This window comes from Vulpes vulpes, chromosome 4, assembly GCF_048418805.1.
Source record: "Vulpes vulpes isolate BD-2025 chromosome 4, VulVul3, whole genome shotgun sequence".
NCBI lineage: Eukaryota > Metazoa > Chordata > Mammalia > Carnivora > Canidae > Vulpes > Vulpes vulpes.
Genome location: NC_132783.1, coordinates 16,766,287 through 16,790,852, shown reverse-complemented (window position 1 = coordinate 16,790,852; position 24,566 = coordinate 16,766,287). Strand labels below are relative to the sequence as shown.

Below are 24,566 nucleotides of genomic sequence, written 5' to 3'. Positions count from 1 at the left end.
CGGAGGACGTGCCTGTGCTGAAGCACATATAATCTCTGTCTTTCCTGAGCCCATATATTCTGGAAATGGTGTGTGAGAGCCTCTCCATTCAGCAGTTTGTATGGCACACAGCTGATGTTATGAAATTTACATTAAGTTGGAAAAACAGTCCTTGTCATACTTTATCCTTCTGGAGGAAATGGATTTTCTTAATAAGAGTACTGCTTTATTTCCCCTATGAATTCAGATAGGGAACACATTCCTGAATGGCATTCTACCAAATAGAGAGGCTGCAAGGGAATGGCTTATTATTCTAAAAATTGTAATGACCCAGAAGCAAAATATTTTTGGTCTTTATATTATAGACATAAATTCTTAAATTCAGACACCCAGTGCCAAGACCTCTGAGATATGACTGTTGGAAATCAACCAAAGATGAGGGATCCAGAGGGTATTTAATAATGGTTAATGAATAAATCCCTAAATCATTTGGTTACTATTAACTAGCTCACAATGTCTCACCTCTAGATCCTTGTGACTATATTAAACTGTATAAAGGTTCCTTGCTTTAATAAACTTAAGCTCAATGTGAAGAAATATGTATCTCAAATATATTTATTTTATATATCAAACGTTGTGCCATACTTTGCTTTTAGTTTAATGCTTTCTGCATATGCAAATATCTGTACCTTTGCCCGTGGACATTCTTTTTCCAAGGATATCTTTGTTCCCACCCATTTTCTGCTAGTGAACACCTATTTATCTTTCAAAGCTTGTACCAGAACTCCACTCCATTTTTGGTATTTTCATTACCATGTCCCTTTTTTTTCTTCCAGTAATTAATTCTTCCTTCACTTTTGGGTTCACAGTATAATATTTCTGTCTCTATTCTCCTGTATATCACTTATCACCATCATCATCATCATCATCATCATCATCATCATCATCATCATCATCATGTTAATAGGCCATTTCTCTAGCTAGACCTCTTTAATGACACAGAGGCTTCTTTGTAAAGATCATCAGGACAAAAAAACCAGAAGCATGAGAGGCATTTAATAAATGTTTGTTAAATGCATGGGTGTATGAATAAACAGGAAAACAAGTCATTCTAAAGAAAGAGGTTAGTCTTTAGGATTGAGCAAGATTGTTTTCTAACACATAGAGCCAATTGTAGAGTAGGAAGCAACTGAAAAATATTGCTCTTGCAAGTATATTGGAACTGATCTATTCTTCCTTTTCTCTTCATAAACAAGAGGAAAATTCCTCTTAGCTTTCCAGAAGAATTTGTAAATGATCCACTTCTAGCTTCTTTCCACCTCCTCGCTCACTGCCCTCCATTGATTATTGAAAATAGAGAAGAAACAAAGCCGAGTTGGCTCCACGTTGTCTGGGTCCTCCCAATATTTCTGCTGCTCTGCTGTCTACTCCCTGGCAGTCCAACAGGGGAAGCTTGCATCTTTGTCTGGGGGCAGGGGGTATTTTTAATGCAGGGGTTATTTATTATGTCTGCAGAAGAATGTAGCTTAGGAGTTAACAAAGTTTATCTTTATTGGTAAAAAAAAGGTGCTATTTGACCTTCCATTTATCTGACTCATATGTCCATCTTTCCTAAGTACCCTAAATCAGTTAAGTATTTATTGCTTTCCTCCCAAATAACTCCACTACAATGTCTCTAGTTATGCATTCCCAGAATATTGTGGGATATAATATTTCAGTGAACTCTCATCATCAACTCTGAACTTATTTTAGAATTAGCATTTTAAATACAAAGTTAAGGCAGATATATCAAATAGTCTTATTTCCTCAAAAGATTATTTCAAAATTATTCAAAACCTGTCTCTTTTTTTTTCTCACAGAATAACATCAGATTTGTGGAGGTTTAAAGCTCATCCAAAACAAGTATTAAATATGGCCCACATTCTATTTGATCAAGCCATATTGTTTCAGCCTGAATCTAGTAAAGGAAAGCTCATTAACCCTTGGGTCTTCCTGTTTGTTTATTGGATAACTCCAAGAATTAAAGAGTACATTATTTTATTAAACAAAAATTTGCTTCTTTGTAAATTTTACTAGTTCTACTCTGTGGTGGAATGAAAGCAAATCCATATATATTTCTTTCATGATAAATGTTTAGATTTTTAATGTATGTCTTTGGAATCAGAGACCATATGTCTTTTATCTGTTATACTTCCTTTCTGCTTAATATTAATAAAACAAACATCTTTTGAGCACCAGGCACTGTGCCTGGTTTTGGACATAGACAAATGAATAAGACGTGGTTCCTTTCCCCCGTGAAGGAAACATGTACATGTAAAGAAATGCTTACAAGCCGTTGTGTAAATTTCTGTAATGAAAACATGTACAACATGCAGAAGAACTCAAGAAAGAGGATGCAGAAGACTGCACAGGAGAGGGCCGTAGGAGAAAGGATATTTGTGTGAATCTTAAAAGATAACTTTCGAAGTAGGAAAAGAAGGGAAGAATTTTCCAGTTAGCAGCATCAGCATGAGCAAAACTGCAAAGGTAAGAAAGATCATAGCACATGTAGTGAATATAAGTGTTCAAAGCGGCTGAAGCATGGTTGAATGTGTGGAGAGTTACGGTAGGTGAGCCTAGAAGTAAAGGTGTACATAGTATGAAGCTTCTTATATTTGGCTAAAGATATGGATGTTGATCTTATAGATGAAGGAATGCCACTGCAAGACTTTGAATAGGAATGTGGCCATATAATTTTAGTAGGATCACATAAGCTGTTGTATACTGAAAATGGGATGAAATTAAAAACAATAAAGCTATTTAGGTGGTTTTTGCTTGTTCCTCTTTTAATTTTTGCAGTGCCCATCTGACTGCTGAATTAAAGTCAACGGGAGTGGAGATATAGAGAAAACTGTGAATATGAAGGATATTTAGCCTGTGAAATAAATAGAATTTTGTGGCTGGATGAAGACGGGGTGAGAGAGGGAAGATACTTAGGAAATAAGCCTACCTTGGAACAGATTTGGTTTCTTTGGGGTATTCAAGTGAAAAACATGCAGAATACAACATATATTATAGCAATGAATCTTGAGAGAGTGTTCTGAGATTGATAACATTATAGGATTGGGATTCTTTAACAGATGGGTAATACATGAACCATGGGAATGTACTGTGCAAGGAAATACCATGATCAAGATGGAAGGGAACATTACCATGTAAGCGACTGCCAACAAAGTAGACTTAGAAGGATTGCTCACAGAGGTGACAGGTAAACCAAGAGCAAATTGTACTACAGAAGCCAAGACAGCAGAGATTTTTCTGGAAGTGCGAAATATTCATCATTGTCAGAGGTTACAGAAAGGTCATGTTAAAACAAGGGCTGATAAACTTCTGGTGGATTTCTTGATTAAGCCATCATTGATGACCTTTATTCAAGAGGGATCTGAATGAGTTGAAATGTAAAAAAGCAGGGATGCTGTATTACAGATAGCGACATGGCTAATGTTATGTAAATGGCTATATAACAATATATAAATATCTGAACTTCTTTAGGGTCCTCTATTCGTCTATCTAATTTATTGGTCTGCCTCATCATCGTTTGAAAAAAATGTTAGGCTGAACAGATTTTAATACAAGTCTTCATATTAAGATGGGGATATTTGAATCATGTACCTACAATAGAGTTTATTCTGTGGATCTGTTTTCAACATCTTCTTTCATTGCTTCTATGGAACTAAGTGAGAGTGGCCACTGTCCTGGTCATAATGGAGTTGGTGCGGCCCACCTTGCTCACTAAGCATGGAAAGTCTGAAGGCCATAATCCACTCCATTCTGCTCTATGGTTTGCCAGAGAAGCAATCACTGGCCTCTTACCTGGATGGTCTCCAAAAAGTGAGCCACAGAACTATCTACCTTTCCTGAATATAAAAATTATAACATCAAAGTTTCTAACTGACTAAAATTCTTGTTGGAAAGATATAGGTAGAACTTAAAAAAAAATGATACCATCTAAGAAGTTTAAAATACCAGTCTTGCAAAATTATACAACTTTAAAAGTCAGAAATAAAAAAAAATTAAAAGAATAAGTAAGTAATATTTGCACTGTGCTTTATGGAATTATTTGGAAGATTCTATTAATGGATTGGTAATGGTAATAGAAATTTCTTTAAATTAATTGTGTTTGAGATAAATCCTGATTTTTTTCAAGTTGCTAAGTAATACTCAATCTTCCAAGTTTATTTTGTGCATTGTTAGTTGAAGTGGGGAGCCAAGTAAATTTCTAGGAAATTGGTTTTTAAAAAGTACCCCATGTTAATTATCTTTTCACTGTGCAGACTGATTTTCCAGAAAACAGTGTACTATGTGGGATGTTTTGCTGGCTATTGTACAAATCAATTGCAGCCATCTTTAGGGGCTAAGAGAGATTGGCCAGAAGTTATATTTAATTTCACTGCAGTTCAACTTGCACTTATTTTCAGCCCGATTTGGTAAGAATTGGCTAGAGCTATTTCAATGCAAATGATCCTTATTTTTCTTTTCTGACCCTATGATCTCTTCTTGAAAATAAATCTCTTCAATGACAGGCTTATATAGATTTGGTCTCAAATATTTTCCTCATTGCCTTGGTCTTCAATTGGAAGCCTGTCTGAATGGCCCTGGGGAATAACAAGCTTCTAGAAGTGTTATAAGATCACTCTTTTTTGGAAATGTATTCTGGTGTCCATAGTTTTGATTTCCTATTAACCAGTTAATTTGCCATTAAGTTAGGTATGTGTTATATGTAGTTACTCTTTTATGTTGTAGAATATTGCCAAGATGGGGTTTGCTTCAACAGGAGAAATGTTCCTTTCTCAATTATGGAAACAACATCTGTGGGTAAGCTGTCGGGGGTGAGCAGTATGGCACCGTGTAATGTTGGAGGCAGAGGCTTCTTTGGTGGGTCCTGCTGCTCCACCGCCTTTGGCATTGTACCTCATGTTTCCAGGGGGCCATTCCTGAAGCTGTTCTTGTCAGCCTTCCAGCCAGCAAGGGGAGGCTGCAGAAAGGCAGCGCCCACCACTGTCACCCCAAGGTCATTTTCAGGAAATTGAGCACAAGGGTTTCATTTATGTTCTATTCGCTAAAAACTTGATCACAGGCCCACACATACCTAGCTGCAATGGGGTCTGGGAAATGTAGTCTTTATTCCAGATGACCACATAACCCCGCAAGACTCAGAGGGTTCTAAACTAAGGGAAAGGAGGGGACCCTGGATCCTGCAGAACAACTAGTAGTCCCTGCCACAGCTTTCTTCTTCCTTCGAGGTCCCCTCCCTCCGTTAAACTCAGTTCATGATCCTCCTACTTCACTAAAGCTTTTTGGATATTAGCCATCCCTTTTCTTCAGCTGTTAGAAAAATGACCTCTATGCTTTTGTTTTTATATGTTTATATTTCTGTTCATGATGTTTTTCTCATCTACTAAGTGGTATTCCTTAAGGACAAGGGTCTCATGTATCCCAAGCCCAGTGCACAGTTATGCACCCTGAAGGAATTCAATAAAACCATGACTAGAGGTCAGAGGTCCAGAAATTAGAGATACAAGTAAATATTAGGTAGTACTTTTCTTGCCAGATGAAAGTTTTTTAGAAATATTGTAAAATCTATCATGTATTCCTGGAAAGCTGTTGTGTTCCGCTGAATGACTCCTGTGTGAATCACTGAGGAGATCTCTTCTGGTCAGAAGCACTGTGATTTTCCACCCACCAGGAGGTCAGAACAGGTCCTGGAAGGGCAGAGCTGAGGGTCATGTCCTTGGATAAAAACAGGGAGAGTGTTTGGAAATATCTACTCACCATTGCAACACTGGATCGTCACCTTTAGGATTGGATGGAGAGTTCTCCATTCTCTCAGTGCAGTGGGGGCAGATATGAGAAAGAAAATGAATGTAAGTTGGTAAATCTAACTTATACATTGAGTCAACTGACGAATGACGGAATTGTGCATCTAAAGATAAGGAAATAGCTAAATAGAAATCATTTTTCTGGTCTTATCACCTTCTTTACTGGTAAGCCATTAGTATTTATAAAGAGCTTGAAACTTCTACACTTTAAAATGTTTCCTCATACATATATTTTTAGCAACATTTATTGACTGAGGTTTTTCTAAATTAAGCTATGACTGTTTTATATGAATTAAAAGCCCATGTTCATGGTAAACATTTTAATAATGACCATTAATCAGTGCTACAAGGTAAAATACAGGACACACAGGTAAATTTGGAATAGATTAACAATAAATTATTTTAGTTTATGTATATCTTATGCAATATTTGGGGCCTATTTATACTAAATAAAAATTTTTGCTTCTGAAATTCAAATTCAACTGGGTTTCCTGTATTTTCATTTGTTAAAATCTGACAACTCTCTACTTAATGATTCAGGTCTTTGTCCATACCACTTTGTCATATGACTTTGCTGCTCCTTTCTCAAAAGCTAGAACCTCTTTCTTCACTGTGTTGAATTGGGTTTGCCTCATGACTTGCTTTGATCAATGAAATGTGACAGAAGAAACATTGGCCAAGTTGTAGAACTTAGGTCTAGGACAGTGTGTGGCTTCTTCTGTGAGAATAAGCAATTGTCCCAGGACCATTTATTAGAAATTTTCTTACTCATGTCTGATTATTTCTCTGTCAAATAACATTTTTTTAAAATAAATGCTTAGGTCTGTTTCTGGGTTTTGGGTGTAGTGCCATTATTTTAGCAATACTATGTCGTCTCAAATGGTATAGGTTTGTCATAAGATTCAATATCTAATAGATTTGATACCTCCCTGAGTCCTAGATAAGAGGGACTCTGCCCCAAGCCCCACACTTTAGAGGACCCACACTCAAACATAAGGATATTTTATTTTGTTTTCATTTTGGTGTCCATAATGTGTGTGTGTGTGTGTGTGTGTGTGTGTGTGTGTGTGTGTGAAGACGGACTAATCAATTGAGCAAAAGAGAATTAGGAGAGGGATTGTGAGCCAAACAAGCCCCCAAGAAAGATAAGGGGCTGAAATCCACATGTATATGTGTGGGAGAGAAAATCTGCTTTGTCTTGAAAACTGAAGAACAAGTATTTTTTTTATTTGTTTTTTGGGTGGGTTTTGTTTTGTTTTTGGTTAAAGTTGACTGCTCCACATCACTCAAAGTAGTATTCATACAGACAGGGTTCCCCAACTAACTGTACTTATTCCTTCCCTTTCACTTGGGGAGTAGTTTTGAGATGCATTGGAACTGCCTGGAAAGGCTCAAGTGGGACTTGAGAAAGGAATTTGCTACATTGTGAGACAGAGTAAAACTCTATGGTCCCCCAAGTTTGACCTTTGGAATCTCGTTCTCAAACGTAGGATTTATTTCAACCAGGTATGGTAAGACCAGAGACATGGCAATGATTGCTATCTTTTCTCAGTTTTATACTCACAGACCCCTAGAAATGGGAGGTGTATGTCATGTCACATGGGGAGTCAGTCAGTAGGCACAGGAGCAGGGGGGAAAGCATGGGCAGAAGCCTTACTTGTGGTTTTCATGGGTGGCCATGGGCAAGGGAGGATAAGCAGGCTAAACAGGTTTAGGATTGGCTGTTTTGAATGATCTCAACAGGCTCTGAGGAGTAGGGATTGCCCTAGTTGCCTGGTACCCGGGCCGAAATTGATGTTAGGGTAGAGACAGAGTGGCTCAACCTGTAAAATTTTGATAAAGAAGGTGTAATCGGGTATGAACTCCAGATTGGTCAGTTTGTACATAAAAGCCACATCTCAAAGGAGTCACTTGCCATTTCTAGGAATTAGCTATCTCTGGGAGATGCAATTTTGTCAGGTTCAGCAAGGACCCAAATTTCAAAGCATTATAAATCCATATATCATTTTTTCGTCTCAATACAATCTGACTCTTACAGATGAAAGACATATCTTTTATAATTTTTGTACTTAAAATGAACTCCAAAAGATTATTTTGGGAGTTTAAACTGAACAAATACTTGATTTGTCTTGGCTGAGTTTTGCCCTTTCCATGAACCATCTTTCAACCTGAGTGGGTGAAGAACTTTAAGAATAATTATTAATAAAAAATATAATTGATAATTCAAAAATGTATCATTCCAAACAAAGTAATTTTAAACTGTCATTAAAATAACAGCTATGGGATACCTGGGTGGCTCAGTCAGCTAATGTCTATTGATTTGGGTTCAGGTCATGATCTCAGGGTCGTGAGACTGAGCCTCATGTTGGGGTCTGAGCTCATGCAAGAGTCTGCTTGAGGATTCTTTCTGTCCATCTTTCCGCCCTACCCTCATCCTGCTCAGGCTCTCTCTCTCAAAATAAATCAATAAAACTCTTTAAAAAACAAAGCAAACTAACGGCTAATGACAAATTATTCATTGCTAATTCATGCCTTTATTTTTTGCTACTAAAGTGCAAGTTAATATGCACAAAGAACTCATGCAAAAAAATCACAGCAAATTGAATATCATGCTGACTGCATGTTTAATATAGCACAAATAATTTTGTGTTTTGCATGTTTATAATCTCACATGACTCTAGGGGACTTATTGTTGGGAAATATTCCTATAGATAAGGTAATTCAAAATAAATTAGGTCTGTTTCTGGGTTTTGAGTGTAGTGCCATTATTTTAGCAATACTACGTCGTCTCAAATGGTATAGGTTTGTCATAAGATTCAATATCTAATAGATTTGATACCTCCCTGAGTCCTAGATAAGAGGGACTCTGCCCCAAGCCCCACACTTTAGAGGACCCACAACTCAAACATAAGGATATTTTATTTTGTCATCAGATTCAGTTTTTAGAACAAAATCCAACTGCAGGATCCCACAAACTACACCAAATAGGCTAAATCTGGCATGCCATCTGTCTTTGAAAATAAAGTCTTATTGGGGGGATCCCTGGGTGGCCCAGGGGTTTAGTGCCTGCCTTTGGCCCAGGGCGCGATCCTGGAGACCCAGGATCAAGTCCCGTGTCGGGTGCCTGGCATGCAGCCTGCTTCTCCCTCTGCCTCTCTCTCTGCCTCTTTCTGTGTCTGTGTCTCTGCCTCTCTCTCTCTCTCTCTATGTCTATCATGATAAGTAAATAAATCTTAAAAAAAAGTCTTATTGGAACATAGGCATGCCTATTAATTTATATATTGTGTATCTCAGTTTTGTACTCTGTCAGCAGAATTGAGTAGTTGAGACAGAGCTATGGCCTGTAAAACCTAACATACTCTAGTGCTTTACGGAAAAATTTGCTGACCACTGCCTTAGAAATGGAAGAGAATATATTCACATGAAAATGAACAAAACAGTAAGATGGCAACTGTCTGAACTAAGAAAGTAGCAGGAACAATCAGCTAATGTGTAATTTTCAGAACTTGATGACTCATTGGAAAGATAGTGAAGTCAAGGAAGAAACCCCAAATGAGCCTGATGTTACTACTCTAGAGTAGTAATGTGATAGAGTAGAATGTGATGCCGTTAACTGAACTAGGAAGCATATGATAAGCAGGAAGCAGATGAATGTCTGTGCATGTGTGGGTGTATCGTAAAATAAGGGGTGGGCAGTGGAGATATATAAGAATACAATCGGAGAAAGGAAGACTGGGAGCAGTTTGGACTTTGAATAATTATAAGGTAAGACATAGGCATATTTTGGAGATACCATGGGTTTGTTCTAGACTACTGCAATCAAGTATTACAATAGAGTAAAATGAGTTTTCTTGCTCTCCTAACAAATCTGAGTTATGTTTACACTATATTATAGTCCATTAAGAATACAATGACATGATGTCTAAAAAATGTACATAACTTAATTAAAAATACCTTATTGCTAAAAACAAGAGTGCTAACCATCATCTGAACTTTCCATGAGTCATCATCTTTCTGCTGGTGGAGGATTTTGCCTTAATGTTAGTGGCTCCTGACTGATCAGGGTGGTGGTGGCTGAAAGGTTGGGTAGCTGGGGCAATTTCTTAAAATAAGGCAACAATGAAGTTTGCCCCATTGATTAACCCTTCCTTTCTTGAGTGATTTCTCCATACAAGGTGACTCTGTTTAATAGCCTTTTACCCACAGTAGAACTTTTTTTCAAATTTGAAGTCAATCCTCTCAAGCCCTGCTTTTTTAGCTGCTTTATGAACTATTCTAAATCTTTTATTGCATGTGTATGTGTGTGTCATTTCCACAATTTTCACAACATCTTCACCAGGAGTAGATTCCATCTCAAAAAACTACTTTCTTTGCTCATGCCTAAGAAGCAACTCCTATTCTGTTCAAGTTTTGTCATGAGATTGCAGCAAGTCAGTCACATCATGAGGCTCTACGTCATATCTAGTTCTCTTGCTGTTTCCACGGCATCTGCAGTTACTTCCTCCACTGAGGTCTTGAACCCCTCAAAGTCACCCAGCAGGGTGGAATCAACTTCTTCCAAACTTCTGTAATGTTGATATTTTGACCTCTTCCCACGAATCATGAATGTTCTTAATGATATCTAAGATGATGAATCCTTTTCAGAAGTTTTTCCTTTTAGTTTGCCTAGATCCATCGGAAGAATCCCTATCTGTTCCGGCTATTACATTATGAAATGTATTTCTTAAACAATAGGACTTGAAAGTCAAAATGACTCCTTGACCTATGGGCTGTAAAATGGATGTTGTGTTAACAGGCATGAAAATAGCAAAAAGAAAGATTCCTTTAAAATATTACTGCTCATAACAATGCACTTGGTTACCTTAGAGCTCTGATAGGGATGGACAACAGAGCTCTAAGGTGACCGAGTGCATTGTTAATGAGCAGTAATATTTTAAAGGAATCTTTTTTTTTTTCCCCTAAGAAGTAGGTCTCAACAGTAGGCTTAAAATAGTAAACTGTGCTGTAAACAAATGTGTCGTCATCCCGGCTTTGTTATTCCATGAATAGAGCACATGCAGAGTAGATTTAGCATGATTTTTCAGAGTCCTAGGCTTTTCAGATAAATAAATGAACACCGCTTCAAATTAAAGTCACCAGCTGCATTAGCCTCTGATAAAAAGTCAGCCTGTCCTTTGAAGCTTTGAAGCCAGGCATTGACTTCTCTCCAGCTAGGCAAGTCCTAGATGCATCTTTCAATAGAAAGAAAGCTGTCTTGTCTGAATTGAAAAATCTGTTGTTTAGTGTAGCCATTTTCATTAACAATCTTAGCCAGGTCTTCTGAATAACCTGCTGTACCTCCTCCATCAGCATTTGCTGCTTCCTCTTGTACTTTTTCTGTTATGGAGGCAGCTTCTTTCATTAAAGCTCATGAACCAATCGTGGCTAGCTTCAAGCTTTTCTTCTGTAGCCTCCTTACTTCTCTCAGCCTTCACAGAATTGAAGAGATTGGGGCTTTGCTCTGGGTTAGGCTTTGGTTTAAGGGAATATTATGGCTGGTTTGATCTTCTATCCAGACCACTAAAATTTCTGCATAGCAGCAAGAAGGCTATATTTTGCTTTCTTATCATTCATATGTTCCTTAGAATAACACTTTTAATTTCCTTCAAGAACTTTTCCTTTGCACTCACAACTTGGCTAACTGGCACGAGAGGCCTAGCTTTAGGCCTGTCTCAGCTTTCAATATGACTTGTTCGCTAGCTTGTGATTTAAGGAGAGACACATGCAACACTTCCTTTTGCTGAACACCTAGAGGCCATTGTAGGGTTATTAATTGGCCTAATTTCAGTATTGTTGTATCTCAGGGAATAGGGAGGCCTGAGGAAAGAGACAGATGGGGAAAAGGCTGGCTGGTGGAGGAGTCAGAACAGACACAACATTGTTGATTAAGTTTGCTCTCTTACACGGGCATGGTTTGTGGTGCTCCAAAACAAGGACAGTAGTAACATCAAAAGATCACTGATCACAGATCACAGTATCAAATATAACAACAATGAAAAGTTTGAAATATTGTGAGAACTACTAAAATGTGACACAGAGACACAAAGTGAGCCAATTGTTAGGAAAATGGAGTCAATGGACTTCTTTCAAACAGGGTTGCCACTAACCTTCAGTTTTAAAAAAAAAGCATCATCTACAAAGAACAATGAAGCAAAGCAGAAGCAAAGCACATAATACAAGATATGCCTATGGAGAGTCTTTGGGAAGAAGAATCTTGAAGATCTAGAGTTCAGGGAAACTAGAATATAGGTATATTTTAAGAACACAGGAAAAAAATGAATCTGTCCAGGCAGGACTAAGAAGACTGGTGAGAAAGGAAGGTTAAAATTAGAAGGCTGGGAAACAATACATTAAACTTTTTTCTCTACATTGGGTACAGAAAGAAGCAGTAAGGAGGCTCAGAGAGAGGAAACATGCTTCCCCAGGACTGGTTTGCCTTCTATTCCTTCTGTAACAAATCAAAACACTGTGTATTTCAAATTTACTTCAGTGCATGGTTTTAGTAAGTATCTCTTCAATCATTGTCAACAAATGAATGAATGCTCAGCTTAAAAACCTTTTCTTTTCTAGTTAATTAATACTCAGTCCCAAATAATCTCTCCCTTTCTACTTACCTCCGGTAATATTGTAGTCAGCTTTTTAATAACATAAGGGTAGGCGTTTTTAATTTTGTAATTTATACAATGCCTTGTGTAGTGCCATGTACATAACTGATGTTTAATAAAGGGATAAATAAAATGCTAACCCAGAAAGTCTTTTCACCTCATTACCCCAAAATTTCAATATCTTAAAAATGGACAATAGCTTTGAGAAAACAACATTTTTACTGGAGGACTCCAAACACCAAGCTCTAGGAACCTGTGCCACTTGGCATAGTTTGCAGTCATGGCACATTTCAAAAATGAAAGCACAAGGGTCCTTCTTGAAAATGTCAGAATTGTTTTTCTTTTTTTTTTTTTTTATCTCTCCTGTAGCTACTAATCATTATCTTATTTTTGAAGACAAAATTTAGAAAAGCATGTTTTATCTCATTTACATATAGAATCATGTATTTCAAGTCCAAGTGATCATCAAAAACTCTACATGAATACAGTAGGATGAGCTCATAATTATATAATGCAATTGGATTTAGTTTTTCTTTTAGTATCTTATTTGATAGATTTTGTTTCTCTTTTAAAAATTTTGAAAAAAATGACAAGGGAAAGGAGCAAATCAAGTGTTCTAACTGAAGTAGAAGCACTTCTCAGTGATCTAAGCTTCCAAAAAAAGAACCTGGATAAAGAAGAGTAAATTAAACAGAGTAAGTAGAAAGAAAGAAAGAAAGAAAGAAAGAAAGAAAGAAAGAAAGAAAGAAAGAAAAAGAAAGAAAGAAAGAAATATAAACTAGAAATTAATTAAATGTGGGGCTCCTAGGTAGCTCAGTTAAATGGCTGCTTTGGGCTCAGGTCATGGTCCCAGGATCCTGGGATCAAGTCCCGCAAGAGGCTCCCTGCTAAACAGGGAGACTGCTTCTCCCTCTCCTTCTGCTTCTCCTCCTGCTTGTGCCCCTCCCCTACTCATGCTCTCATTCATTCTTTTTCAAATAAATAAAATCTTTTTTTTTTAAAGAAGTGAATTAAATAGGAAAAAAAGGTAAAAAATTAGAGAAATGAAAGAAACCAAAAAGCTGTTATTTGGAAAATTTGTAAAAATCCAGCCAGGCTATTCAAACAGGAATGAGATTAGAAATGGAGATGGAGATTGAGACAGAGACAGAGACAAAGATAGAGATAGAGACAGAGATAATAAGACCTGAAGTTCTGATCGTAGTTCAGCATCTCTAGAGCTGCATGGCAACACTGTTCATATTTGTATTATAGAATAGAAGCACATCTGGATGCTAAGTCTCTCCTTTGACCACCTCCCCAGTGGCTAGCTTACTGTTCAGAACTGCTCCATCTTGAGTAGTTCAGAGGGTCCCTCTCTCCTAATTGGAACATTGCCTGAACATGGCTCCTAGTTCCTGTGTCCTCCTCTTCAGCCTTGGAGTTTGCAGTTTAGCCTAGCTGGATTGTTTGCGATGTTTATCAATCCACCTCTGACTATAAAGCAACCATTTGTTCCTTTACTCACAGTGGATTTGTTTGCAGTATGTAGATCTGTTTCTTTGCCTGTGAATGAAAGTGTTAGACTATATGTCATGATTATTTGTTCTGACAAATCACCCCAACTTAGCAATATTGAGATAGCAAACATTGTATTATGCTTATGGATCCCTCTGGGTCAGGGTTTTGGAAAGAGATGACATTAAAGGCTTGCTTGACTCTGCTCTATAATGTTTGGGGCCTCTGTTGGGAAGACTGAAAGGTTAGAGCTGCCTTGGGGAATAGAGGCCAGAGTCATCTTAAGGCTCGTTGTTCCAATACCGGGACCCTGGGCAAGGAGTCTCCAACTGGGGCTGCCAACAAGAGTGCCTAGTCTTGGTCTCTCCAAGTGGTTTGACTTCTTAATAACATTGTAGTCTCAGTGTACATGCTGGCTTAGGACTTCAAGTGCAAGAGTTCCAGGTAACAAGGTACAAATGGGATAACCCTTTCTGACCTCGCCTCAGGAGTCATGTAGCTTATCCTGTGCCTCAGTAGGAAGCATATATAGGTTCAAGAGGTACCTTGACCCCACCTTTTGATCAGAGTAAAAGACGTAGAAGAAAATGTGAGATAGGAGATATTTGTGGAAAATCTAGTCTGTCATACTCTATGAATAGAACTGGCAATAGAATTTTAGCACCCATTTTCCACACTCTACCATCATTTTTATCCCTATAGTGGCCTCCTTCACTTTCGCCATATTTTACGGCAATAGTGCTAAGAATCAAATGGGATATCAACTTTTATAACTACATAGTTGTGTGTGTATGTGTTTATTTTCTATAGCTTTCTAGGAATAAAAAAAGAAATGTATCATTATCATTTTAAAGATTTACTGCTGGATGTCCAGATGCTTGGGAAAGTAAAGCTGAATATAGAAAGAGCATTGCTAATCAAATCAACTTATAACATTTATTTTGAAAGTTTGATAAGCAAGAAATATTTTCTCCTTTTAATTGCAGATAAAAATCCAGGTTTATATTTTAATGAAAGCAGGAGCCATCATAAGCCATTTTAAGAAAAATATTACGTATTTTAATTATTATGTTCTGGGATGTGGATTTCAGTTGTAAAATAATTAAATCCGTACTTAACCATTGTGTCCCATCTTTCCTCCAGACACTACATGAGTACTGGGTCTGCAGTGAATCAGATGTAGATTGATGGCTTCTCTAATGGAGCTTTTAGTAAAGCTGGGTAGGAGATACAAGAATGGGTAATGAGAGTCATCATATAAGCAAATACATAAGTGAATATGCAAGTCATGATAAACAAAAGGAAGAAAAAGGATTGAGTAACACAAGAGAGGATAAAAAGGAAAGCCTATTTAGATTAGGTGAGTCAGGAAAGAAATCATTGAGAAACTGACAGCTGGTACCTGAATGATACTAACTGGTGTGGCAAATTTAGGAGAAGTTTTTAGGAAGACGGGAAGAACTTTTTCAGAAGATCAGTCAGATAAAATTTTGTTAGATAAAATTTTATTTATTTCAGGAACTGTGGAAAAAGAAAACATTGATTTGTTGTTTTAAGAGAGGAAGAGAGAGAAGGAGAGGAGGGGGAAAGGAGAGAATCTGAAGTAAGCTCCATGCCTAGTACAGAGCCAGATGCCAGGCTCAATCTCACAACCCTGAGATCATGACCTGAGCTAAAAATCAAGAGTCCGACATTCAACCGACTGAGAGCCACCCAGGCAACCCTGAAACACTGATAAGTTTGGAGCAGAAAAGAGAGACTCTGATGTCATTTTCTTTGGCTGCTGCTATGCAGAAAGTAGATTGGAGCAGGGCAAGAATGGAATTGGTCCTTGATGATATGTTTGTGAGGACGGAAAGAAAAATTAACTGAGAAAATAATTTATAAAGAAGAAGAAATGGAAGACCTTCCGAAATTTCCTAACTGCATAGAAATCACTGAACCCATAATCTCATCTGAGAGGCAGAAAGGATAGTATGAGTCTCTACACAATACCGCAAGAGAATTCCCTAGGTTACTTCTTGCATATTTCCTGAACTCTTGCTTCCTGCCTTCACACATACTGTTAATTATAACTCCCAGAGAAATCCCTCCTCTCTCTAATTATCTGTTGAAATTTTAACTATCTTTCAAGTTTCAACTTAAATGCTTCCTCCTCCAGGAAAGGCTGATGCCCCTAACTAAATATTTCCTCTTTCCTGACTCCAACTCTCTTACACTTACTTTAAAAAAAATATTAAAATATAGTTGACATATAATGTTATATTAGTTTCTGGTGTAACATGGTAATTTGACAATTTTATACATTACTCAGTGCTCCCCATGATACGTGTAGTCACCATCTGTGTTTCTTCTGGCATTTTTCTGTTGACTGCTGACTTAAGTTTGCAGTGTGCTCTTCTGGGTTTGATTCACCATTGCAGACTCAAGGCCTAGCCATAGTGTCTGAGGGAGAGATGATATTCAGGAAATATTGAATGAATCAATTAATTTACAACTAAAACTTACATCCTCAAACATGATCACAAAAGTATATGATTTTCTACTTTTTTAGAAGAATGGATAATTATAATTCATTTTTATAAGCCACCTGCAATCTATCCCTAGTATGCTATCTCCAAACAGTGCCTCAATAGTTAATAAATTAAATTTAAATTTAAATAGGATTTGGTATTTTAAGTTTACTTTAAAAATGCCTAACGAGGACTTACTCATTTACTTGTATAGTATGCACTCCTTTCTTACTGCTGTTCTAAAAGAAAATTTGTATTGAGAAAACTACATTAAAAATGACAAAGTTTTGTGCAGTGGCGGTATGGTGGCCGATGAAGTTTGTCTATAGCACCATTATTGCTAATTGAAAAATGACATAAACTCTCAAAAGTAAAATCAGTTTTAAATATCATTTTCCATCCCTAGACATCCTCTAGCTAAGTAAATTGGTTAAATTGGTGATGAATTTATCATTCTATCAATCTCTTAATGCCTTTAAGTCTATTTTTATTATTCCAGTCTCCATTTCAACTGAATCATTATAGGTATTATTACTTGCAAGCCTAGAGATCTGCAGTACTATGTAATATTACTTGGTATTTAGGATTAAATCAATACAAACATAAGAGATTAAAAAATAAAGAATGAGAAATCAAGTAGAACTTGTACAATAGAAACAACACAAAATATTTTATATTTAAAATAAAATAGAATTTTTAATTTAGGAAGATGTAAAATTCATGCACTAACAAACACCTCATATGGTCCATAAGGAGCTGTGACTAAATGATACATCCATACAAGACCTGATTGATATTTTTTTCAAGGCTTGTTTAGTATAATCCAAGCACCACAAGGCCTCTCCTAGATACTGTCTTAAAATCTACTAAGTGTAACTTATAGTATATTTTCAGAATTCACATTTTAAGTTATTAAACTTAAAAAAATAAAGTGATAATGCTCATATTTCTTCGTTAATAAGTAAGCAAAATAAAATAGCAGGCTTATTTGGATCTCTTCAGAATTTCTTCCTTTTTGCATATGTACTATTTGTAAAAAAAAAAAGAAAAAATAGATACCCAGCTTATAATTTCTAGTTTGGCAGTTTTTGTACTTCAACTTTGTGATTTTATAATGGCTTAAACATAGCTGTACCCAGTGCAGTATAAAAAGAAACAGCTATTTAGTGAAATGAGGGTTGAAAAAAAGCAATGCAATAAGTCACATGATTCAAATCTCTTCCTGGTTCCCTCATTCCCAATTATGTAAGCTTGAACTGTTTTTTGTTTTTGTTTTTGTTTTTATAACAAAGAGAGAGCACAATATAAGGAGACCTGTTTTCTTCTTTTGTCAGTTATCATATTACTGGATCAATTAACCTTATTGTTTTGTTCCCTCTCTCTTTTCACAGATTGCTTCAAAGTATAAGACATGACAGTACCAATGTTCCACTTGGTCACTAGCAATGCCTCAAGACTTGTCAGTGACCTTGTGTGGCAATTTGCTTTAAAATTATGGCCATTATTCAGTTTTATTTTATCTAGGCAGATTGTGGATTAGTCTATTTGGAGGAAGGATTAAGTATTTTACCTGCTTGCATCAGAAGTATGTAAAGAGTCCTTCTGGATAATATCAGGTAATAGATAATTAGTTTGGCACCTGACCAGAGTGAGGTCCAGGCACGAGTATTTTATTACTTACTAACACAAGTGAGCATTCAGCTTTTGAGTCAAGTCAGATACCTGAAAAACAGCTACTCTGGCACATTTACAACCTGGTGAACAAATTTATGCAATTTTACGTCCCTCTGCTGATTTACCTGGAAAGACCATTATGTGAGATAATGAATTTAACAGATGAAAATCAGTAAATGCTTTTGCACGCTGTCACTTTATATCATAAGGGAAGATTTGGCATTTTCTCACCTAAGCATGTCCATCCTCATGTGATACGTATTAGAGATGTGGCCCTTCTTTTGAATTGAAAAACTTTCCTTGATTAGTTTTCCCTTGAATATGGTATATATTTAACCAGAGTGTTTTTACCAGAGTCAGGTGTATGCATTAGCCAGACATCTTCAAATACTCAAGCTAAAATGGCAATGCAAACACAGAAATTATTTCTTTTTTCCTGCATTTGCACTTTAAAAGACAGATGAAGCTCTAGCTGATGTATTCCCTGAGGTAGGATTAAGACAGGGGAAGAGTAGAGGTTGGGGTTGCAGTGAATAAGGAAAGTAGCAAAGAGAGGGTATTTTCTTCCTTTAGTATCTCATACTTTTTCAGGAATGATGACTGGGGTTATTCATGTAGACATTCTAAGATTCACCAGCTAAGAAAAGCTAAGCTAATTAAACAAACATACTCACTGAGAGGGGAATGATTGGAACAAACTGCAGGGAAGACTAAGAAATAGACTAAGAAGAGTCAAATAAAATTCTATTATTTTCTATTATTTCAGAAAAAAAAAACCCACAACAGATACATCAATAGCAATTGCAAACCAGCAAACACAAGAAGACAATTCAGAGTAGGAACACAGAAGAAATTGGAAACAGACACTTGAAAACTCCTTTGAAAAGCTGGGGAAGACAGGAGTGAAAACAAGAGAAGGGATGAAATTTAAAAGTTGAAATTTTTAGATAAGCTCAAGTTATTTTATTAAGCAGTGGCTTTGTTTTAGTTTTTAACATCTGTTAGTGGGACTGGTAACACTGCGATTTTTCTTAAACTATCTTGTCAATATACAAAAATAAAATGAGATTTATAATCACTTAAGTATCTTTTATATTAAAATAATCTCTGAGTGTCATTCATGATTTTTATAGTCTTTAAAATCACTATAAAAATAAGTATTAAGGGTGAGCAGCCAAGGAGACAAATTTTTGTGTTTAAAACCTGGCTTTACCACTGACCACTGATCATCTCAAGGCACTTACCCTCCTATGCCTTAGTTTTCTTATCTAAAAAATGAGGTACAAGAATATCATTAATTTCTCAGAATTTCTGTATGTCTTAAGTGAATTAATACATGATAAACTCTTGGAAAATAGTCCCTACAACATAGTAACTATTATCTAAGTCTTATTATTATTTTTGGATGAAGTCTTAAAATAGTGTATAGTATTGTTCTCATTTTCAGAATCAGATTATTTTTTTCTTCATAAAGAATCTCAATAATTTTGCAAGTTGTAGGATATCTCCTTGATCTTTTGTCATGTTTATATTTTGAACTGAGGGGCAAGTGGTTTTTAAAAAGCATTTAAATTATGGGGATGATGAGGCAATCATTTTGAAGAGTTCTGTTGTAAATAACTAGAAACAAAAAGAGATGGTCTGGGATTGTCAGCACAAAATCTTCATCTGTTTGTTCATTCTCTGAATGCAATTTTCTTTACTTTAAATATCTTTGCCCAAGAATGGTCAGGGAAAACACTGGGAATGAGTTTGATTAGAAATTGAAATAAATCTGCTGAAAATCTAAAATTCGTGTTGGTTTATCGCATTCTTTCTATAATCTAATGTGCCTCGAGGAGTGATACTGGATGATTAGAATTGCTGGTTTATGAAAGCAGCTGGTGTGGGTTTAACAGTTTAAAACTGCACTGAGAGCAGAAACCAACATCACATATGTTTTAGCTTAATCACATATGAGTTAGCTTAATCTCCTGATATGAGTTGAACTTATTTGGAAAGAGTTAATCAGAAGTCACAATGCATTCATGTGTGCAACAGTGACTGGCCATAGCATTAACTGACAAAGAGAAGTACATTATTGAGAAAGAATGTTATATTCAGGTTTTGTTTCTGGAATTCTCCATGTGACTAGCAACAAAAAAGTATTGCTTTTTTTTCCACAACAATAATGAAAAAGCCATGACTGTTAATACTCCTATCTTTGCTACTATTACTTCCACCCAACCAACACTACAACAATAGTAGCCTTGGTTGATTAAGTGTCTGCTGACAGGCCCGTGGTAAGTGCATTCTAAATATAATTTCACATAATCCTTAAAAGAACTTTCCAAGGTAGTCACTAACCCATCTGGGAGTGATAAAATTAAGGATCAGAGCTCTTAAATTATCAATCCGAATGTATCTGAATCGTAAAGAGTAGAGTTGGGATTCGAATCCAGTCTTATATGACCACCAAACCACTTGCACTTTCTATTATACCAAAGATTCTCATCATTTTGTATTTCACAGGTCTTAACAATTTCAAAGTAATTTGGAGCCCTTTATAGAACTATGTCAGGATATTTTTAAAAAATTGATCAATTACAGTCTCAGAATAAACTGCATATATTTAGTTTTTAGTTTGTATTGATATGTTTATAGAACTGGATATATTTAGTCTTATGATGATAACTCAATACATTGTTCACAATTCTTATTTGTATACCTACTGATGAGGATTCTTTTCTGGATTGGCACTGGCCTAATGATTTAACATTTGGGAAGTGCTGTAGGACACCACAGTGACTCGATTGCTTTTGGCTATATCTTAATTCCAGATTTTATATTAGAGGAATTATTGGAAAAGTTGTGTAAAATTACTCTGCCTATATTAGACTACATTCTCATTTATTTCCATTATGCCATTATGATTGACAAATGTGTTTCTATAACAAGTAATGTGGCTCTAGCTCCTAATACACATGATGCTTAAAGATCCTAGAATCCTTATGATTTTCATAATGTGAGGTTGGTATGCATTTGTTTTTAATCACCGAGACATGTTAAATAGTCAATCAATATGATTTCTCACATTCTTTCTAAAGTAAAATATTTTAAATGTTAACATTTTAAATGTTTAAATATTTTCATTTTTTAAAAGGTTTTGTTTGACTTCATGTAATTTGAATTTGCAAATAATCTGGAATAACAGTATTTAGCTAATTTCCTCAAATTTCTTTATACTTTTTCAGAGAGCATGTGTAGACAGCACTTGAATTTTTTAACTCTAAAATTGAACACATAAGTGTATGTTGCTGTACACATAATTGAAGTGCTTTCCGAAATAGTTTCTATAAATAGAGCCTAGTATGTTTCTATGATTTTGCTTTTCTGATCTATTCCTAGATTTTCAATAGAGGATTTCTATGTTCTTTCTTACTATCAAATATCACTACATGGAGTCAGCTATTTAGCAGGTCTTTCTCAGAATAGTGATATAAAAGGACTAAGCTGTGTCTACCAGTCTAAGGCCAGTATGGTACATGATTTAAGCACTCTAATGTTCGCTTGTTTTACCTTGTGGGGACTGAATGTTTGTGCTCACCAACCCAAATTCATATGTTTAAACCCTAATCCTTGATGTATCTTTGGAGATAGAGCCCTAGTGAGACAATTTAGGGTTAGATGAAGTTATGGGATTAATGCCTTTATGAGAAGAGACACCGGATTGCTTGCAAGGACACATGTAAGCCCTGTAAGCCAGGAGAGAGCACTCAACAGAACTCGACCATGCTGGCACCCTGCTTTCCAACTTCCAGCCTCCTAAACTGTGAGAAAATGAATTAGTGTGAAGCCACCCAGTCTGTGGTATTTATTATGGAGCCTAAGCTAAAACTATTGCTAAAATCTGGCTCCTTCTTCTGGCATTTGAATGTTCATTAATCTCCAACTACCCTAAATTTGGCAATAAAAAAATGAAAATAAACATTTAAGAAAAGATTTTAAGAAAGCACAGGAGCATCTTCAAGCACCCATGGCAACTAAGAACTGGAGTGTTAGCGATCTATTTCTGGCTGTGCTACCAGCAAAGTCACCCATGTAGTCAAAGTCTGGTTAGCTAGTCAGCAAAAGTGCTTAAAATCTGTCTTTTCACCTTTTAAAATCTATTCATTAGGAAAGAATAGTATTTGTTTAAAGGAAATCTTAAAACTAGTGAAAAGCTTTATTTTATTTATTTTAATTTGTTATTTTGAAGAGAGTTGTTATTTCCTGGCTAATAGTAAGTTTAGGAAATTTCAGGCAAAAACCAACTTAGATTCCCATATCATTTAGTGTTTGAAGATGGTTTTGATAGATCTTAAACATATTTTTAAATGGAAACATGGCTAAATTTTAAAAATGCCAGACAATTTAATTAACAGACAACACACAGTGCTTACTTTATTCTAGATCTTGTTCTAGAAATTTGTATATATTTACTTCTCACAGAAATCCTAAGAAGTAGATATTAGAATTATTCTCATTTTATAAGTGAGGAAATAGAGGCCCACAGAAGTCAAGTAACTTGTGCAGGATTGTGTTAACAGCGAGTGGTGGAGCTGTAACTTGAACCTGGGAAGTCTGGCTTAAGACTCCAGCTTTTAACTATGCCACATCTGTGTCTTTTCTCTGTTCTGTTCTATGCTCGGTCATGCCAGGAATGTTTAGTGGTAATTTCTTATGTTTTTTTCTGAACATGTTCCATTTGGCATCAGTATCTTGATATTGTCTTTTCCTAATATGTGACTTAAGTTTCTTTAAAAATATTGTTTCTGTCATTAAAAAATTTAAATATTAAATAGATTCTTTTATTTTTTGGCTACTCATTAACTTCTTATAAATTATTAACTGATAATAAGTATTTAATGCCAAAGCCATTTCACTACAGGAGTCAACAGGGGTATGTAGAAAGACTGAATATTCTATTCTCATTGGTATGGCTTTCTCTAGTGTTAGTTAGAGGTAAGAGGGTACCTTTTCCAGTTGCCATTAACCATTAGATTTTAGATCTTTGTTCCTTTTTTATGCATCACTCCTCAGTTTTCAGCTTTCTGCCTGGGAAAATCAGGTTAGGTCATCCTGCTCTCCACGTCGGGAAAGAGGATGCCATACTGACAACAGGGTATGTTGATATTACTTATCATTATAAATTAATTTCAAAATTACTTGATTATTATATAAATTTCCAAGTGTGACTAATAAGAGAAATTATAATAACCATCTCATGGTTGTTCCGAGGACTGAGAGTTAACATATATGAAGTGCCAACCAGTGTGCAGCATAGTGAGCACTTACCAAATAGTACATGTCATTACTATCATTGTTGTTTTGAAGAGAGGGGCTGGTCCAGTGACTTTGAGTATGTTGGTGCCTATGATAGCTTTTATTTATTTTTTTAACAATGAAATATATACATTAGTATTCCAGCTTTGAAACAAACTAAAAAAATAACATTTACTTCCTATAATAATGTATAAGCTTATGTTCAATAAGACCTATTAAGACCTGGGAATCACCATCACAGACCTTTCAATAACACTGGGAAAAAAATAACAAGCTCATATGAACAGGAAACACAATGAAAAAAAGGACATGGGCTAAGGATTGTGTGGTGTTCAGGAGAGTAAAAGCAATTCAACTGGTGTTGAAAATTTTATAAAGAGAGGCAGTTGGGTGGCTCAGTTGGTTGAGCGTTTGACTCTTGGTTTTGACTAGGTCAAGATTTCAGTGTTATAAGATGGAGCCCAGTGTCAGGCTCCACGCTTAGTGGGGAGTCTGGTTCTATTTCTCTCTAAAATAAATACATAAATCTTTAAAAAAAAAAAAAAGAAAAAATTTATGAAGATCTTGTCATGGTAGTGCTGAAAGATGAGTTTTTCTTTCAGGAAAAGGGACTGTCTGACAAAGAAGAAAAAATATAGGCATAAATATACACACAGAAATAATGTAGTATATATTTATGGAATATTTGTAATATTAATGAATAAATCACTATTGATTCTTATGTCTTTCTCTTTGCTTACAGCAGACACTAGGCAAAACTTTTTCCCATGAAGGACATAATTTTCAAACAAATCCCAGATCATTGTATCTGTCAGATTCGATGTTACTTTCTAAGTAAATGCTGAAACTAATGGCTTTATAATGCTATTTTTGCAGGCCTTATTTATTTAAATAATCTCATAGCTATTAAATTACTACATTGGATCTGGCAGATGAAAGTATATGTGCTTTGCTTTACAAATTTGTTTATATCAAAGGCTGCCTCTTCAAAAAAGAACAATGACCTTGGGGTGGAGTGAGCATGTCATCCTATTCTAAATATGTCTGTGTTTCTCACTTATAAATCAAATGGGCAGGATTGTGGACTGAAATGCACA

General features: G+C 35.9%; 1 long non-coding RNA gene and 1 pseudogene across 1 annotated transcript in view; both read left to right on the top strand.

The window, feature by feature from the left end:
• LOC112933645 (uncharacterized) overlaps positions 1–24,566 on the top strand; it is a 401,082-nt gene that overhangs the window by 284,960 nt on the left and 91,556 nt on the right. The window lies entirely within an intron of this gene.
• LOC140598815 (U4 spliceosomal RNA) lies at positions 16,775–16,898 on the top strand (annotated as a pseudogene).